The sequence below is a fragment of the Triticum urartu genome, chromosome 3, assembly GCF_003073215.2.
Source record: "Triticum urartu cultivar G1812 chromosome 3, Tu2.1, whole genome shotgun sequence".
Classification (NCBI taxonomy): domain Eukaryota; kingdom Viridiplantae; phylum Streptophyta; class Magnoliopsida; order Poales; family Poaceae; genus Triticum; species Triticum urartu.
This window is the reverse complement of record NC_053024.1, coordinates 301,753,480-301,767,324: the sequence shown is the minus strand read 5'-3', so window position 1 is coordinate 301,767,324 and position 13,845 is coordinate 301,753,480.

Below are 13,845 nucleotides of genomic sequence, written 5' to 3'. Positions count from 1 at the left end.
GCCCCGGAAGGCATCCATCTTTCTTCAACAAGTATCGGTATGTTTTCGTCTTTGTTTTGTTCATGTGATATGTTTAAATCTTGGAGCATCTTTTGTGCTTAGTTTTCATTTTTCTTTTATGCACCATGCTGGTATGAGATAGTCCATAGTTGATTTATAGAATGCTCATTGCACTTCACTTATATCTTTTGAGTATAGCTTTATAGAATGCTTCATGTGCTTCACTTATATCATTTGAAGTTTTGATTGTCTGTTTCTCTTCACATAGAAAACCGTTTTTTGTAGAATGCTCTTTTGCTTCACTTACATTTATTAAAGCATGGTCTTTTGTAGAGAGAATTAAACTCTCTTGCTTCACTTATATCTATTTAGAGAGTCAACAGGAATTGACCATTTGCATGGTTAGTCATGAAATCCTACATAAAACTTATGGATCACTTAATATGATATGTTTGATTCCTTGCAATAGTTTTGCGATATAGAGATGGAATATGTGGGAGGTACTAGTAAATGGTTGTGGTTAGTAGGAATATTGGTGTTAAGGTTTGTGATTCCCGAAGCATGCACATATAGTCTCTTGTTATGCTATGAAGTTGGATCATGATTTAGTATTGATTGTCTTCCTTACGAGTGGTGATCGGGGACGAGTGATGGTCTTTTACTACCAATCTATCCCCCTAGGGGCATGGTGATGACCCACAAGTATAGGGGATCTATCGTAGTCCTTTCGATAAGTAAGAGTGTCGAACCCAACGAGGAGGAGAAGGAAATGATAAGCGGTTTCCAGCAAGGTATTCTCTGCAAGTACTGAAATAAGTGGTAACAAATAGTTTTGTGATAAGATAATTTGTAACGAGCAACAAGTAACAAAAGTAAATAAAGTGTAGCAAAGTGGCCCAATCCTTTTGTAGCAAAGGACAAGCCTGGACAAACTCTTATATGATGTAAAGCGCTCCCGAGGACACATGGGAATATCGTCAAGCTAGTTTTCATCACGTTCATATGATTCGCGTTCGGTACTTTGATAATTTGGTATGTGGGTGGACCGGTGCTTGGGTGCTGCCCTTACTTGGACAAACATCCCACTTATGATTAACCTCTATTGCAAGCATCCGCAAATACAACAAAAGTATTAAGGTAAACCTAACCATAGCATGAAACATATGGATACAATTCAGCCCCTTACGAAGCAACGCATAAACTAGGGTTTAAGCTTCTGTCACTCTAGCAACCCATCATCTACTTATTACTTCCCAATGCCTTCCTCTAGGCCCAAACAATGGTGAAGTGTCATGTAGTCGACGTTCACATAAAACCACTAGAGGAGAGACAACATACATCTCATCAAAATATCGAACGAATACCAAATTCACATGACTACTAATAGCAAGACTTCTCCCATGTCCTCGGGAACAAAAGTAACTACTCACAAAGCATAAACATGTTCATAATCAGAGGGGTATTAATGTGCATATAGGATCTGAACATATGATCTTCCACCAATTAAACCAACTAGCATTAACTACAAGGAGTAATTAACACTACTAGCAACCTACTAGCACCAATCCCAGACTTGGAGACAAGAATTGGATACAAGAGATGAACTAGGGTTTTGAGATGAGATGGTGCTGATGAAGATGCTGATGGAGATTTCCCTCTCCCGATGAGAGGAGCGTTGGTGATGACGATGGTGATGATTTCCCCCTCCGGGATGGAAGTTTCTCCGGCAGAATAGCCCCGCCAGAACCCTAGATTGGCTCCGCCAAGGTTCCGCCTCGTGGCGGCGGAGTTTCGTCCGAGAAGATGGCTTATGATTTTTTCCCATCGAAAGAGTCCATATAGCATAAGATGGTCACCGGAGGGCCACCAGGGGGCCCACGAGGTAGGGGCGCGCCCAGGGGGGTAGGGCGCGCCCCCACCCTCATGGGCAGGGTGTCGCCCCTCTGGTGAAGTTCTTGCGCTCAATGTTTTTTATATATTTAGAAAGCATCATCCGTGAAGTTTCAGGAGTTTTGGAGCTGTGCAGAATAGGTCTCTAATATTTGCTCCTTTTCCAGCCAGAATCCCAACTACCGGTATTCTCCCTCTTTATGTAAACCTTGTAAAATAAGAGAGAATAGGCATAAGTATTGTGACATAATGTGTAATAACAGCCCATAATGCAATAAATATTGATATAAAAGCATGATGCAAAATGGATGTATCAACACCCCCAAGCTTAGACCTCGCTTGTCCTCAAGCGAAAAGCCGAAATCGAAAAATATGTCTACAGGTTTAGAGATGAAGGTGTCGATAAAAATAAAATACGGACATGAGGGCATCATGATCATTCTTAGAACAGCAACTTATATAATTCTTGTCATATGATATCTTATGCTAGAGTAATAATTCAATCACAATATCAAGTATGAATCGTAAACTTTGTTGAAAACTAACAAACTATAATCTTAGTCATTGAGGCAATTGCAATTTATCATAACATAGGAAAGAGTCAATGTATAAGAGCTTTTCAGCAAGTCCACATACTCAACTATCATATAGTCTTTCACAATTGCTGGCACTCACACAATACTTATGGGTATGGAGTTTTAATCGGACACAGAGAAAGATAGGGGCTTATAGTTTTGCCTCCCAACGTTTTACCTCAAGGGTAATGTCAACAGTAATAGCTCATGAAAACTCACATCCAATTAGCCATATATACCAGGATCTTTCCAACATATTGTTCTTGCCAAAGGATAAAATGTAAAAAGGAATGGTGAGGATCACCATGACTCTTTTGCAGTGTAGGAGATAAAAGTAAAAGATAGGCCCTTCGCAGAGGGAAGCAGAGGTTGTCATGCGCTTTTATGGTTGGATGCACAAAATCCTAATGTGAAAGAACATCACTTTATATTTCCACTTGTGATATGGAACTTTATTATGCAGTTTGTCGCTTTTATTACTTCCATATCACATGATTGTATAAAGCTTATTTCTACCACACCAATCAATCATACATATTTAGAGAGCAATTTTTATTGCTTGCACCGATGACAACTTACTTGATGGATCTTACTCAATCCATAGGTAGATATGGTGGACTCTCATGGCAAAACTGGTTTAAGGGTATTTGGAAGCACCAGTAGTATCTCTACTTGGTGCAATGAATTTGGCTAGCATAAGGGAGAAAGGCAAGCTCAACATGTTGGAGGATCCAAGACAATATAATTTATCTCAGATGTAAGAAAACATAACCCATTATGTTGTCTTCCTTGTCCAATGTCCACTCTTTAGCATGTCATATTTTAATGAGTGCTCACAATCATAAAAGATGTCAAAGATAGTATATTTATATGTGAAGACCTCTCTTTCTTTATTACTTCCTATTAATTGCAACGATGACCAAAACTATGTTTGACAACCCTCAACAACTTTTATTCATCATACTCTTTCTATGTGAGCTCATTACTCTCCATAAGACTCACGTGATATCTCTGTTTCTTTTTATTTCTTTCTCTTTTCTTTTATTCACTTGGGATCATGGCAAAAATAAGCAAGCCCTTGACTCAACACTAATCTTCATTATATAGCTCACAGACTCGATTACATAGAAGAATAATAAAGCAAAACTCACGACTAGATCATACTAAGAACTTTTATTCTACTAGATCAAAATATTACCAAAAGGATCGAACTAAGAAAAACGATAAAGATAAAAGTGATGGTGATATGATACCGAGGCACTCCCCCAAGCTTGGCAGTTGCCAAGTGGAGTGCCCATACCAGATGCTCAATTCTTCTTTGTTGGAGGAGACGGTGGTGAGGTTGTTGATGGTGTAGGCTTGTCGTCCTTCTTCCAAGGCATAGGCTCACCATCATAGAAGGATGACCGAGTCTTCGGGATCCTCAAATCTGCAGGCAAACTCATCCTTTTGAATCTGTATTCATACTCACAGTTTTGGTTTTGCAGGTCATAGATTTGAGCTTGGAGGTGCTCAATTTTCTCGTGAAGCTTGAAGATGGTCTCCCCAATGTTGTCGGCATCCAGCTTGTGTTTGTTAGTGAACTCTGCGATCATCATGTAGTTGGAGTTGAGTCCACGCTCCACCATCCCCTGACACTTGAAAACTTGTTGCTCCATTGCTTCGAGCCTCGTCTCCACGCTTCCGGTCCCCTTCGGTCCCTTGGCATCACGGATGTGCAGCAACCCATCACACATCTCAATGGTTTGAGGGTGTCGCTGCACCTCCGCTAGGTAGGGGTTGATGACCTTCTCGAAGAACTTGTCCTTGGGTGCACTTGGAGACGTCATGATAATCTAGATCTGTCAGAAAAACAACTCGAAACAAAGACAAGAGATTTTTGCGTGATACGGGAGTCAAAACCCCCGGGAGATTATATAATGAATTTTTACTGACCAAAATACGTGTCCTGTAAGAAAACAGATTCCGGAGAGCACACGAGGTGCCCACGAGGTAGGGGGCACGCCCTCCACCCTCGTGGAGCCCTCGTGTCCTTTCCGGACTGCTGCTTATTTTTCTATTTTTCTAAATATTCCAAAACGGAGAAATATTACCTTAAAAACTGTTTTGGAGTCGGTTTACTTACCGTACCACATACCTATTCCTTTTCGGAGTCTGGAACGTTCCGGAAAGTGTCATTTATGTATTCCTCCGGGGTTACGGTTTCAATAACATTGGTTTCAACATTTATGGGATTACCGGAGATATAGTGTTTAATTCTTTGACCGTTAACCACCTTCGGATTTGTGCCTTCGAAGTTGTTGATTTTTATGGCAATGGAACAGTAGACCTCTTCGATAACGTAAGGACCTTCCCATTTAGAGAGAAGTTTTCCTGCAAAAAATCTTAAACGAGAGTTGTATAGCAATACATAATCACCTACATTAAACTCACGCTTTTGTATTCTTTTATCATGCCACCTTTTAACTTTTTCTTTAAACAACTTGGCATTTTCATAGGCTTGGGTTCTCCATTCATCAAGTGAGTTAATATCAAATAACCTCTTCTCACCGGCAAGTTTAAAATCATAATTTAGTTCTTTAATAGCCCAATAAGCCTTGTGTTCTAGTTCGAGAGGTAAGGGACATGCTTTTCCATAGACCATTTTATACGGAGACATACCCATAGGATTTTTATATGCAGTTCTATAGGCCCATAATGCATCATCAAGTTTCTTGGACCAATTCTTTCTAGACCTATTACCAGTCTTTTGCAAAATTAATTTGAGTTCTCTATTGCTCAATTCTACTTGACCACTAGACTGAGGGTGATAAGGGGATGCAATTCTATGATTAACATCATATTTAGCAAGCATTTTACGGAAAGCACCATGAATAAAATGTGAACCACCATCAGTCATTAAATATCTAGGGACTCCAAACCTTGGAAAGATAACTTCTTTAAGCATTTTAATAGAAGTGTTATGATCAGCACTACTAGTTGGAATAGCTTCTACCCACTTAGTAACGTAATCAACAGCAACTAAAATATGTGTATAACCATTAGAGGAAGGGAAAGGTCCCGTATAGTCAAAGCCCCAAACACCAAATGGTTCAATAACAAGTGAATAATTCATAGGCATTTCTTGACGTCTACTAATATTACCAATTCTTTGACATTCATCACAAGATAAGACAAACTTACAAGCATCCTTGAAGAGAGTAGGCCAATAAAAACCAGATTGTAGTACGTTATGTGCAGTTCTATCTCCAGCATGGTGCCCTCCATAAGCTTTGGAGTGACACTTGCGTAGGATCTGTTCCTGTTCATGCTCAGGTACACAATGTCTAATAACACCATCTACTCCTTTATAAAGATGTGGGTCATCCCAAAAGTAATGTCTCAAATCATAGAAGAACTTTTTCTTTTGCTGGTATGTGAAACTAGGTGGTATAAACTTAGCAACATTGTAATTAGCATAATCAGCATACCATGGAGTAGTATGAGAAGCATTTATGACATTTAATTGCTCATCAGGAAAGCTATCATCAATAGGTAGTGGGTCATCAAGCACATTTTCTAACCTAGACAAGTTGTCTGCAACAGGGTTCTCAGCTCCTTTTGTATCAACAATATGTAAATCAAATTCTTGAAGCAAGAGAACCCATCTAATAAGTCTAGGTTTAGCATCTTTCTTTTCCATAAGATAGTTAATAGCAGCATGATGAATGTGAATAGTTACTTTAGAATCAACTATATAAGGTCTAAACTTATCACAAGCAAATACAACTGCTAAGAATTCTTTTTCAGTAGTAGCATAATTTCTTTGAGCATTGTCTAGAGTTTTACTAGCATATTGAATAGCATTTAGCTTCTTATCAACTCTTTGTCCTAGAACAGCACCTACAACATAATCACTAGCATCACACATAATTTCAAAGGGTAAATTACAATCAGGTGGCTGAACAATAGGTGCAGAGATCAATGCTTTCTTAAGTATTTCAAATGCTTCTACATAATCATCATCAAAGATAAATGGTATATCTTTTTGTAGTAAATTAGTCAGAGGCTGAGAGATTTTTGAGAAGTCCTTAATGAACCTCCTATAAAAACCGGCATGACCAAGGAAACTTCTTATACCTTTGATGTCCTTGGGACATGGCATCTTTTCAATAGCATCAACCTTGGCTTTATCAACTTCAATACCTCTTTCAGAAACTTTATGCCCCAAGACAATACCTTCATTAACCATAAAGTGGCACTTTTCCCAATTCAGTACAAGATTAGTTTCTTCACATCTTTGCAAAACTCGATCAAGGTTGCTCAAGCAATCATCAAAAGAAGATCCATAGACGGAAAAGTCATCCATGAAAACCTCACAAATCTTTTCACAAAAGTCAGAGAATATAGCCATCATGCATCTTTGAAAGGTAGCAGGTGCATTACATAAACCAAAAGGCATACGTCTATAAGCAAAAGTACCAAAAGGGCATGTAAAACTAGTCTTTGATTGATCTTTGGCTGACACATGTATTTGAGAGAAACCAGAATAACCATCTAGAAAGCAAAAATGTGTATGTTTAGGTAGTCTTTCTAGCATTTGATCGATAAAAGGTAAGGGGTAATGATCTTTTTTAGTAGCCTTATTTAATTTGCGGAAATCAATTACCATCCTATAACCAGTAATAATTCTTTGAGGAATCAATTCATCTTTGTCATTAGGAACAATGGTAATACCTCCCTTCTTAGGGACACAATGGACAAGACTTACCCACTGACTATCAGCAACGGGATAAATTATACCTGCCTCAAGGAGCTTTAGTATCTCCTTTCTTACCACTTCTTTCATTTTAGGATTCAGTTGGCGTTGATGATCACGAACTGGTTTAGCATCTTCTTCCAAATTAATTTTATGTTGACATAGAGTGGGACTAATGCCCTTAAGATCATCAAGCGTGTACCCAATAGCAGCACGCTGCTTCTTCAGAATTTTCAATAATCTCTCTTCTTCATGTTCTGAAAGGTTAGCACTAATAATAACAGGATATATCCTTTTCTCATCAAGATAAGCATATTTAAGAGTATCCGGTAACGGTTTAAGCTCAAACACGGGATCACCCTTGGGTGGAGGAGGATCTCCTAGGATTTCAACAAGTAAATTGTGTTTCAGAATAGGTTCTTGTTTACAGAATACTTCATCTAATTCCCTTCTTTCATTCATAAACATATCATTTTCATGGTCTAGCAAATATTGTTCTAAAGGATCACTAGGAGGTACGACAATAGAAGCAAGACCAATAATTTCATCTTTACTAGGTAATTCTTCTTCACGGTGTTGTCTACTAAATTTAGAAAAATTAAGTTCATGAGTCATATCATCTAAGCCGACAGTAACAACATCTCTTTTGCAATCTATGGTAGCATTAACATTATTTAAGAAGGGTCTACCAAATATAATGGGACATAAGCTATCTTGTGGGGAACCAAGAACAAGAAAATCAGTAGGATATTTAGTTTTCACACACAAGACTTCAACATCTCTAACAATTCCCATTGGTGAAATAGTATCTCTATTAGCAAGTTTAATTGTGACATCAATTTCTTCCATCTCAGCAGGTGCAATGTCATGCATAATTTCTTTGTATAAGTCAATAGGTATTGCACTAGCACTAGCACCCATATCACATAAGCCATGATAACAATGATCTCCTATTTTAACAGAAATAATAGGCATGCCTATCACAGGTCTAGGTTTATCTGTGTCACGAGGTTTAGCAATTCTAGCAGTTTCATCACAGAAATAAATAACATGCCCATCTATATTATCAGACAAGAGATCTTTAACAATAGCAATATTAGGTTCAACTTTAACTTGCTCAGGAGGTGTATATGTTTTAATATTGCTTTTACGAACCATAGTTGTCCTAACAGGGAAAGGTGGTTTCTCAACATAAGAAGTAGGAACAATAGGATCATTATAAGTAATAGTCTTTTCTTCAACTTTAATAAGTGCAGCTACTTTTACTTCTATGGGAGGATGATATTTAAACCACTTCTCCTTGGGGAGATCAACATAAGCAGCAAAAGATTCACAGAAAGAAGCTACTATCTCAGAGTCAAGTCCATATTTAGTGCTAAATTTACGGAAAATATCGGTATCCATAAAAGATTTAACACAATAAAACTAGGTGTCATACCTGACTCCTTACCATTGTCGAGGTCCCAATCTTCAGAGTTGCGTTTAATTCCTTCCAATAAATCCGATTTGAATTCAATAGTCTTCATCATAAAAGAGCCAGCACAAGAAGTATCAAGCATGGTGCGATTGTTATCAGAAAGCAGAGCATAATTTTTTTGAATAATCATCTCTCTTGAGAGCTCATGATTGGGGCATGAATATAACATTGATTTAAGCCTCCCCCAAGCTTGAGCGATGCTTTCTCCTTCGCGAGGCCAAAAATTATATATATAATTGCGATCACGATGAACAAGATGCATAGGATAAAACTTTTGATGAAATTCCAATTTCAATCGTTTGTAATTCCAAGACTCCATATCATCACATAGCCTGTACCATGTCGATGCATCTCCCCTCAAAGATAAAGGGAAGACCTTCTTCTTAACAACATCTCCGGGTACACCTGCAAGCTTAAATAATCCACAAACTTCATCCACATATATTAGATGCTCATCAGGATGTTTTGTTCGATCTCCCAAAAAAGGATTAGCTAGCAGTTTTTCTACCATACCCAAAGGAATTTCAAAGCAAGCATTTTCATTTTCAGTAGGTTCAGTGGGTTGAGGAGAAACTCTTTGCTCTACTGGTCAGGGTGAAGATACCCCAAACAAGCCCCTCAGAGGATTACTTTCCATAGTAACAAGTGACAGTAAATTTCAGCACACTATATAAATTTTTCCTTACCAAATTCCACCTACCAAAGGCGCTTCACTCCCCGGCAACGGCACCAGAAAAGAGTCTTGATGACCCACAAGTATAGGGGATCTATCGTAGTCCTTTCGATAAGTAAGAGTGTCGAACCCAACGAGGAGCAGAAGGAAATAATAAGCGGTTTCCAGCAAGGTATTCTCTGCAAGTACTGAAATAAGTGGTAACAGATAGTTTTGTGATAAGATAATTTGTAACGAGCAACAAGTAACAAAAGTAAATAAAGTGCAACAAAGTGGCCCAATCCTTTTGTAGCAAAGGACAAGCCTGGACAAACTCTTATATGATGTAAAGCGCTCCTGAGGACACATGGGAATATCGTCAAGCTAGTTTTCATCACGTTCATATGATTCGCGTTCGGTACTTTGATAATTTGGTATGTGGGTGGACCGGTGCTTGGGTGCTGCCCTTACTTGGACAAACATCCCACTTATGATTAACCTCTATTGCAGGCATCCGCAAAAACAACAAAATTATTAAGGTAAACCTAACCATAGCATGAAACATATGGATCCAATTCAGCCCCTTACGAAGCAACGCATAAACTAGGGTTTAAGCTTCTGTCACTCTAGAAACCCATCATCTACTTATTACTTCCCAATGCCTTCCTCTAGGCCCAAACAATGGTGAAGTGTCATGTAGTCGATGTTCACATAACACCACTAGAGGAGAGACAACATACATCTCATCAAAATATCGAACGAATACCAAATTCACATGACTACTAATAGCAAGACTTCTCCCATGTCCTCAGGAACAAAAGTAACTACTCACAAAGCATAAACATGTTCATAATCAGAGGGGTATTAATGTGCATATAGGATCTGAACATATGATCTTCCACCAATTAAACCAACTAGCATTAACTACAAGGAGTAATTAACACTACTAGCAACCTACTAGCACCAATCCCGGACTTGGAGACAAGAATTGGATACAAGAGATGAACTAGGGTTTTGAGATGAGATGGTGCTGATGAAGATGTTGATGGAGATTGCCCTCTCCCGATGAGAGGAGCGTTGGTGATGACGATGGCGATGATTTCCCCCTCCGGGAGGGAAGTTTCCCCGACAGAACAGCCCCGCCAGAACCCTAGATTGGCTCCACCAAGGTTCCGCTTCGTGGCGGCGTAGTTTCGTCCGAGAAGATGGCTTATGATTTTTTTCCCATCGAAAGAGTCCATATAGCAGAAGATGGACACCGGAGGGCCACCAGGGGGCCCACGAGGTAGGGGGCGCGCCCAGGGGGTAGAGCGCGCCCCCACCTTCATGGGCAGGGTGTGGGCCCCCTGGTGAAGTTCTTGCGCTCAATGTTTTTTATATATTTGGAAAACATCATCTGTGAAGTTTCAAGACTTTTGGAGCTATGCAGAATAGGTCTCTAATATTTGCTCCTTTTCCAGCCAGAATCCCAGTTGCCGGCATTCTCCCTCTTTATGTAAACCTTGTAAAATAAGAGAGAATAGGCATAAGTATTGTGACATAATGTGTAATAACAGCCCATAATGCAATAAATATTGATATAAAAGCATGATGCAAAATGGACGTATCACATGGGTGGTAGTACTTTGCTTCGAGGGCTAATAAAATTTTGCAATAAGTATATGAGTTCTTTATGACTAATGTGAGTCCATGGATTATACGCACTCTTACCTTTCCGCAATTTGCTAGCCTCTATGGTACCGTGCATTTCCATTTCTCACCTCGAGATGTGGTGTAAAATTCGCAGGTACATCCAAACCCCGTGATATGATACACTCTATCACACATAAGCCTTATTATATCTTCCTCAAAACAGCCACCATACCTACCTATTATGCCCTTTCCATAGCCATTCCTAGATATATTGCCATGCAACTTCCACCGCATCCGTTTTGATGACTTGAGAATTCATTGTCATATTGCTTTGCATGATCGTAATATAGCTAGCATGATATTTCCATGGCTTGTCCGTTTTTTGATATCGTTGTTATGCTAAATCATTGCACATCCTCGTACACTGTCAGAGGCATTCATATGGAGTCATACTTTGTTCTAGGTATCGAGTTGCAATTTTTATTTCTTTTGAGTTGTAATAAGTAAATAGTAGTGTGATGACCATCATTATTCATTATTAGAGCATTGCCCGGTGATGGAAGGATGATGGAGACTATGTTTCCCCCACAAGTCAGGATGAGACTCTGGACAATGAGAGAGAAAAAAAGAAAAAAGAAGAATAAAAATAAAGAAGGGAAAGAAAAAAGAAAAAACAAACAAAGAGAGAAGGGGCATTGTTACTATGCTTTACCACACTTGTGCTTCAAAGTAGCACCATGTTTTTCATATAGAGAGTCTCCTATTTAGTCACTTTTATATACTAGTGGGATTTTTTTCATTATAGAACTTGGCTTGTATATTCCTATGATGGGCTTCCTCAAATGCCCGAGGTCTTCATGAGCAAGCAAGTTGGATGCACACCCACTTAGTTTTCATATTGAGCTTTCATACACTTATAGCTCTTAGTGCATCCGTTGCATGGCAATCCCTACTCCTCATGTTGATATCAATTGATGGGCATCTCCATACCCCATTGGTTAGCCGCGTCGATGTGAGACTTTCTTACTTTTTTGACTTCTCTATATTTACCCATATCATCATACTTTATTCCACCCATAGTGCTATATCCATGGCTCACGCTCATGTATTGCATGGGGGTTGAAAAAGCTGAAGCGCGTTAAAAAGTATGAACCAATTGCTCGGCTTGTCATCAGTGTTGTGCATGATAAATATTTTGTGTTAAGAAAACAGAGCATGACAAGACTATATGATTTTGTAGGGATAGCTTTCTTTAGCGTTGATATTTTGAAAGACACGATGTTTGTTGGGATGCCTGAGTATTGATGTCTTTATGTCAAATTATAGACTATTGCTTTGAATCACTCATGTCTTAATATTCATGCCATGATTAGACATATGATCAAGATTATGCTAGGTAGCATTCCACATGAAAAATTATTTTTTTCATCATTTACCTACTCGAGGACGAGTAGGAATTAAGCTTGGGGATGCTGATATGTCTCCGTCGTATCTATTATTTTTTATTGTTTCATGCCAATATTATACAACTTTCACATACCATTGGCAACATTTTGTATGATTTATTGGACTAACCTATTGACCTAGTGCCCAGTGCCAGTTCTTGTTTGTTGCATGTTTTTGTTTCACAAAAAATCCATATCAACGAAGTCCAAACGCGATAAAAATTTACGGAGAATTATTTTGGAATATATGTGATTTTTGGGACTTGGAATCAATGCAAATGGGGGCCCACAGTGACCCCAACCCACCAGGGCGCGCCAGGCACCCCCTAGCGCGCCCAGGTGTCTTATGCCCTCCTCGTAAGTCGGTTGGGGCCCTTCTTCGGGCAAAAAAAAGATAATTATGAAAACAAATCATGTAAATTTTTTAGTGCAATCAGAGTTACGGATCTCCGGGAATTTAGGAAACAGTGAAGGGACAGATCTGGAGAGCGTGAAACAGAAGAGAACAGAGAGGGAGATCCAATCTTGGAGGGGCTCTCGCCCCTCCACCGCCATGGAAACCATGGACCAGAGGGGGAACTCTCCTCCCATCTAGGGGGGAGTCCAAGGAAGAAGAATAAGGAGGGGGCTCTCTCCCCCTCTCTCTCGGTGGCGCCGGAGTGCCACCGGGGCAAGGATCATGATGGCAATCTACATCAACAATCTTACTACCATCAACACCAACTCTCCCCCCTCTATGCAACGGTGTAACCTCCCTTCTCCCCACTGTAATCTCTACTTAAACATGGTGCTCAACTCCATATATTATTTTCCAATGGTATTTGGCTATCCTATGATGTTTGAGTAGATCCGTTTTATCCTATGGATTAATCGTGATCTTGGTTGGTATGAGTGTATATTTTATTTATGGTGCTGTCCTACAGTGCCCTCCGTGTCGCGCAAACGGAGGGATCCCCACTGTAGGATGTTGCAATATGTTCATGATTCGCTTATGGTGGGTGGGGTGAGTGACAGAAGCACATACCCGAGTAAGTGGGTTATGGTGTATGGGAGTAAAGAGGACTTGATACTTACTGCTATGGTTGGGTTTTACGACCTTAATGATCTTTAGTAGTTGCGGATGCTTGCTAGGGGTCCAATCATAAGTGCATATGATCTAAGTAGAGAAAGTATGTTAGCTCATGCCTCTCCATCATGTAAAATTGCATCAATGATTACTGGTCTAGTTATCAATTGCCTAGGGACAAATGACTTTGTTGTTGACAAAAGCTATCCACTTTTATTACCTTGCAATTTACTCGTAGTTTTATTCTCGCAAAGTACTCATAGTTTTATTCTTGGAAAATAGTTTCATACTTGTTTTAGGTAAAGCAAACGTCAAGTGTGCATAGAGTTGTATCGGTGGTCATAGAACTTGAGGGAATATTCATTCTACC